The sequence below is a fragment of the Pinus tabuliformis genome, chromosome 9 (genome assembly GCF_031772625.1).
Source record: "Pinus tabuliformis cultivar Carrire ecotype Pingquan chromosome 9, CPIR1, whole genome shotgun sequence".
Taxonomy (NCBI): Eukaryota; Viridiplantae; Streptophyta; class Pinopsida; order Pinales; family Pinaceae; genus Pinus; species Pinus tabuliformis.
The window spans coordinates 1,572,596,695-1,572,604,047 of NC_142307.1; the positions used below are offsets into that span (position 1 = coordinate 1,572,596,695).

The following is a 7,353-nucleotide window of genomic DNA, read 5'->3' on the forward strand; positions in this document are numbered from 1 at the left end:
ATTATTATTATATAATAATAATTATATTATTTTATTTTTTCAATGATAATCTAATTAATTAATATTACTAATATTATTATGAATTTATATTATTATTATAATCTTCATATAATAATATATATAAAGAATTTGGTTGTTAATATTTATATAGTTATTAATAATCATAAATAGTTGGTGTTTAAAACAATACCAACAATAATTATTAATGTGGTTGATATAACCCTATAGCCTATATCAATCACATTGGAAAATGTGATTGTATATATATTTCATATAAGCCTATCGACCTTTATCAACCACATTGCTAAATGTGGTTATACTAATTATTATATTATTATGTTACTATTAAAAATATTTATATATATATAAACCATGCTTTATTAAAAATATTCATATATATATAAACCATGCTTCATTATAGGTGGATGTTCAAAACTCATTACTAAATTCGTTTTACACTCAAGTATTTTCGTAGCAAAGAGAAAAACAGTGGGATTTTCCAAAATGGGATGCAGCGGAAGACAATTTTATTTTAGGATTGTCATGAAAAAGGCATATTGACAATTCTATAGGCAGGCAACTTCAATACATTATATCTATCGAAAGTATACTAAGTACCAATGTAGACAGGCACCAAGTACACTAAGTATTAATGCACTAAGTACACTAAGTATTAATGCGGACTAACCAAATTTACTGCGGAAAAAAATAGAACCATCAGGATATGGCACTGGATTTGCACTACAAGATTCCCAATATTGTCGGATACAGTGCGGCTCCTCATTCCCCCGCCCACCGTCGGATACATCAAAACCTTGAAAACTTATTTGCTTCAGTCAGCTTCGAAGGCACCGCAAGACCACTAGCGCTGTGGCCCGTTGCTGATTGTTTTATTCAAATTTTCTTCAAATATTTCCATGGCAGTTGACGGCAAACAAATAGGAACTACGATCCCTTCAGTGTCTTTCATGGAGGTCGGTGCTAAATATGTAAAGTGTGGCATTGCCGGATAAACAGGACACACATACGCTGCTTTTCCCCACCCGAAATCCGACTCTGCTACTGCTTGCGCAACTTTGGAAACGTCTGAAACGATGAAAGAAGCATCTGAGGGGCTAACTGGACGCCCTTTCAACTCCGCCAAATCAATCATACATCGTAAATATTCTTCCCTCACTCGTCTATCGCCTTCCTTAATCAATTTCACTGCGTAAGACAGTGGGCGGCCAGTCAGATCCCGGGCTCTTGTGTGAGCGTAAGCGGAGGCAAGTGCATTGCCGTAGTAGCCGTTTGGAAGAGGCGGTCGGAATCGATTACGGGCGTTTAACGGAAACATTAATGTCAATTCTTGGTCCGCCGGGATTTTTAGAGCCTTTGTTCTCGACCGCCACAAACAGGCCGATATTACTTGGAATGTGGTACAAAACCTGACCCCTTGTACCTGTCTTTTCAAAGCCGCAATTTCTGTTGAACCAAAGTAGAACGATTTCAAGTTCATGATTTCCTCTGACGCAGCGGTCACCGGTACTATTCTTTCTTGATATTTATTTTCAAAATCATAGTAATCACGCAGTCCCGGATAATTTGCCGTAGGCTTGGCTCTGGGTCGAAGGATTTCTCTATTCCAAACTGCAGGTACCGTGGGTCTTTCTGCCCCTCTCGCTATTTCGCCGAGAGAATTCAGAAATTGCGCGATTCCAACGGCCTCAGCAACGGAATGGCTAAAACGCAAGCCAAGTACGAAGCCTCCGCATCGTAGCCGCGTCACCTGTCAAAGAAACGCAGTTCATGCTTTCCAAAAACCACAAGATATTTGTGACGTAATTGAATCAATAACAACAACTAAGTAGACTAGGCATGTGATTTCACATTATCTACTATCATACAACGTTTTGGTAAAGAAACAACATGTTAATAGTACACATAAGGAGAGAATCAATTCGTTTTTTATAAATTAAATTGTTTATATTTTTTCAAATAACAATTTATATTTCTTCAACTAAAGAATAAAACCCAAACCCTAGTCTATTCTATTGAAAGTTAAAACCTTAGTCTATTCTATTATTCTATATAAAGAAGATGCACATTAAGAATAAACCAAACGTATTGGATCCTACATAGTCTTCAACACACTAGACTGTATAACGAAGATGCACATAAAAATAAACCAAGCAAGCCCACGAAATAGGTGGAAAACCACGATGACCAACCTGAAACAGAAGCAGAGGAGAGCCTGTGATGGTATTCGATCCTGGAACGTTACTTATAAACTCAAGAGCACGAGGAAAAGGTGGAAACAGATCTCCCAAGTCTTCCAAGGAAATATCTGCGTCGGCCTCTACAACAAGAACCCCTTCACCAGTGCAGTCCATTATAAGCTTGCCTCTATCATCTGCATTTATCAGTGTTCCGGCAAAGGGATAGTAATCAACCAGAAGCTTTCCCAAAGCCTCTCCAATAACTTGGACTGGATCATTCCTCCCATTACCATTCATGGAGGAATTGCAGGGTGGTGGATAAAACATAAGTATGTTGACATGAAACCTTAATCCCAATTCATCGTCAATATTGGTAAGGTAAAGACGTTGGGTGGGTGTGGGGCAGTTCGGGGAAACGAGAAGAGGTGGGCGCTTAATGACTGTAAACTGGCCGAGGGACTTCTTTGGAAATGGTGAAGGAGGAGGCAGGGGCGGCGGCTGAACTGTCCATCCCAATACAAGAGCTGCTGCCATGTAAGCTGAGGAACTAAGGGGATGGCCTGCACAACAATAAAGGATTATTGTGTGCTGAATAACTTCGTTTGATGGTCTGCGCAGGAGGCCAGATATATAGATGTTCGATCTGATATTGTGAATTAGATGTGACGACAAGAAGTGAGATCCAACGAAGTATTCGGAAGGAAGACGTAAAAAGATGAGGACAAGAAAGAGGATATTGGAAGATGAAAAATTATTTTAGCTTTTAAAGACAGTAGATAGAACAGATGTTGGAAAATGAAAAATTATTTTAGTTTTTAAAGATACTAGATAGAAGAGATAGCTTATGGAACAGATGTATTTGGTCTTTTTCTGTAAAGGTCCAAAATAAATGCTCCAAACTTCTTCCTAAAATAACAAAAAAAAAATATTGTGAATTAGATGGGAAGAAAAGAAGGATATTGTGAATTAGATGTGAAGACAAGAAGTACTATACAACTAAATGTGTACGTGCTGATTGGAATCGAACTTACTGATAATATCTTACGGAGAATATTTGGCTGCTCTGGTTGTTGAAACGCATTCCCTGTATTAAATGCATTCATCTCAGGGCAGTCCTGCTTTAATTTTCAGGATCTCATGCATGTGATGGTGAGGGCACTGTATCAGTTCAATTACTTTCCATTTTACGGAAAATATAGTAATTACCAGTGGCGATTTGATCAGTTGACTTTAACATATATTTATATGTCAACAAACCTCCGAAGGAGACCACGTGGTAGGTATATAGGAAAGAGGGGTCTGATTTTTACATTTCTCTCAAAGTCGCAAAGATGCTATAACTACGGATCTGTAACGAATAGTTATTTTTTCCCAATTTCCTCAGAAAAATTTCATATTCTATTTATAAGGACTTGTCAGTGAATATAATTTAATTATAAAAATTCCTTTTTTACCACCTATTAGGTATATAAGTAGTAAAGAGTTGATTATTTCATTTCTTTCAACATTGCTAAAGTTAACTAAATTTTTATTGAGTATATAAATGGGAAAGAGTTCGTTTCTTCATGTTTTCCAAACCAGAAAAGTTCCTTTTCATGCTTTCGAAGTTATTAATTTCTTAAATATGATCAGTAAAGAGTTGATTTTTATCCTTTCTTCTTAATGGAAAAGATGCTTATGACTAAGAGATATGTAAGGAAAAGCTTATTTTAATAATTTCGTAAAAAAATATTGGTCCATCTCTTAGGGCAATTAGCTCACAATTTGCAAATACCTCATTATAATTTTTAAAATCTTTGTATTTAAAATCTTTGTATTTACTTGGTTGATATATATGTGAAAGTAAGTTGTCTTTTTGCCCTTTAGTTTTCTTTATGACTGTGATTTATGATGTGAGGATGACTGCATTTTTATGACTTTTTAAAATTTAAAATTTTAATTAGTATACATTTAAGTTAATTTGGAGATTTATGAAGCATTGGGAAGATTAAATTTTTTAGTATATAATTTTTTAGGTGTAAAATTTTAAAAATTGTTTAATTATTATTATTTTTTGAATAAAATAGAATATATTACTGCATGAAAATTGTATTTACAAAAGGTTGGATTGTGCGAGAAAAATTCTCCAACACAAGAGCCAACAACACATGCCTTCTTGGTTTCTGATGGAACGGTTTTACATTGAAGCTTATAGAAAAAAGAATTCTATGTTTTTTGAGAAAATTACAAGGAGTCGTGACAATGAAGATAATACAAATGTCCCAAAATTCTTTATTGCCTATACAGTGCCTACTGATAAGAGCTCTTCGACGACTAAGAGCCAGAGTGACTAACATTTCAAAAAAGGAGTCCGCCGCGGGCATTAAGGATTTCCTTCTGCCGGGTCATCATCCAAGCTGATAGGCATCCCTTGAATGTTGCCTTCCTGCGCGACTGTGGGCATTGGATGACTGGAGGAAGCGCTAGTTGCCTCCTTTTTTACATTGGGGGAGCCTTCAACTAGTGAGCGGATCCCCATGGTAGCTCATTTCTTCAGCATGGTGTAATGCAGAGAATCTCTGGTGACAAAGTGACAATGGTGGACTGATTCCACATAGACGACAAACTTGTATGTAAGCTTGTCAATTTTCTCTTCCACCGCCTTGGATATTTCAGTCTGCTCCTGCATTACCAGACCAAGGAGAGTTTTCATCTGCCATGAGAGGTCGATTGCGTGAGCGTACAAGTTCTCCCTAGCCTTGGTGAGACTTGGGTCAAGGATCCATGCAAATTCCTCCGCCACTTCTTCCGAGGACACCCCTCGTCTAAGGACCCTCGCCTAAGCTTCCAGGTTTGCAATTCTTTCCTACATCTCACGGTTAACAACTATGGAATATTAGATATCATTTTGGGATTCAACTGCATTAAGTAAGTCATTCACGTATGACCATTTCCATGAGAGGTAGTCGTAACTGACTAATTTCTCATGATTTTTGAATAGTTCACTTAGCACTCATTGCATCGGGTGATGCTCACAGGGGTGAAGAGTGCTAAGTGAACTATTCAAAAATCATGAGAAATTAGTCAGTTACGACTACCTCTCATGGAAATGGTCATACGTGAATGACTTACTTAATGCTGTTGAATCCCAAAATGATATCTAATATATTGCACTGCGTAAACCACCTAATACTTAAATTCAAAAAGAGTGAAGGGATCTCTTCTTGAATGGTTCATGAGGCACAATACTTGCTAAGGTTTTGCAAATGGGGTAGCAAGCTAAGTGGGCTTGATTGTGGGGGAAACTCCACAGTTAAGCGCGCTTGAGCTAGAGGCGATCTGGGATGGGTGACCTTTTGAGAAGTCCTGATTACTGGGTGCCACGACGGATTCACTTAATGAACCTCTGACATATCACGTGCATTCATGGCATACTAAACAAGACCCCTAATTTGACTACATATTGGAAAATACATCTAAAAATCAAATTATTTAACCCCCTATCAATATGAACCCAATACACCTATCTAATTTTAAAAATCCCTACTTTCACTATATATTGTATGTATCCATTTTTTCATTAACATTTTTTATACCCCTTTATATTTTGTCATTAACTTTGAGCTTCATTTTTTATACCTACCAATATAAAACCTTTTCCCCCTATTATATGCTAAATATATTATGCCATTTTTTCCTCAATATATATCCTCCAATATGAATGCACGTGGTATGGTATTGCTCCCCCAGTGAAGCCCCCATGTTGGGTGTAAGCCTCGAAAGTGATGATTGACACTATGTGATTCATTCACTAGTTTCAATCCCACTTCTTCACGCTTGTGAGCATCACCCGATGTAATGAGTGCTAAGTGAATTATTCAAAAATCATGAGAAATTAGTCAGTTACAACTACCTCTCATGGAAATGGTCATACATGAATGACTTACTTAACGTAGTTGAATCCCAAAATGATATCGAATATATTGCACTGCGTAAACCCCCTAATACTTAAACTATGGAATAATTCAAGGCAACTCTTCTAGCAGAAGACTCGGCTCTCGTGATGAGTGGAGAATCCAGGTTGTTCCAACGGGAGGTTTCATGGCCGCGGCCTTGACCATGACTGGGAGCCAAACTTGAACCGTGCTTAAGCACCATGAAAGGGGGAGGGGAGGTCAATAGGATGACAACGAAAGGGAGCTAGGAGAAACAAGGGGTAATATCAAGCAAGGTGTTGGAGAGGAGCAGGTGTGAGGGGGTATACATAGCGGCTAGAGAGCATCGAGGGGTGGGGCGATCATAGGTGGGGAATGAATGTGATCATGGGAGGTACCAGAGGTAGGTGAGGGAGGATGTACCAAAAGAGGATGATAGGAAGGAAATCTTATGATAACTCCCTTGGCACGACTGCCATTGGGATTGCGGCACAGGGAAAATTTCCCTTAGTACTGCCTCTCGTCGAGCAACTATTATCATAATTGTTGAGACTGGAGATCTCAAAGTAGTTAGTGCCCGTTATTCTAATTGGCCTTTTCATTGATGGTCTCACATTGCTGATGAAGCCTGCCATGCTCCAAGTCAATCCATGCCAGCGAACGTAGATGGTAGTTGCCCTTGGTAACTTCACTTGCTGCCTATCAACCAGGCCATTCCCATTGCACATGACAACTTGGAAATGAAGCCCACTTACCCTCTCTATGTGGCATTTTATTCTTTCGACAATTCTGTTTAGGTGCCAATTGTCTGACACCCTGGCAGCTTCCATGCTTTTTTGTAATTTACAGTTGACCTAAGTTGCTAGCATCGAGTCCCCTTCAATGATAAGGGGCCTAAAGTTGTGGAGTTTGGAAATGGATAGCCCATGTTTCAGAGCCTATAATTATGTTGCGTCGTTGGTAGTGTTGCCAAGATTGCCCGCATAGATCCATAAGATTTACCCATGTGAGTTCTGAAAGACACCCATGAAGCCTGCTTTTCCCGGGTTACCTTTTGCTACCCCATCATAGTTTAGTTTTAGAGTGCCTATCCCCAGGGGGAGACCATTGGTCTACATTTCCCCATTTTCCTGAAATTCTTGAGGCCTTGGAGTATTAGGTGAGATGAAAATCTAGGAGGGTAAGAATATGCAGTTTTGAATTGTTGGGACGGTTATTGGGGCATTGAAGAGTGGAAGAAG

At 38.4% G+C, this 7,353-nt stretch overlaps 1 pseudogene; it reads right to left on the reverse strand.

Moving 5' to 3' along the window:
• Nucleotides 1-598: 598 nt before the first annotated feature.
• On the reverse strand, nucleotides 599-2,732 carry LOC149154665 (benzyl alcohol O-benzoyltransferase pseudogene; annotated as a pseudogene).
• Between the last annotated feature and the right edge of the window lie 4,621 nt (nucleotides 2,733-7,353).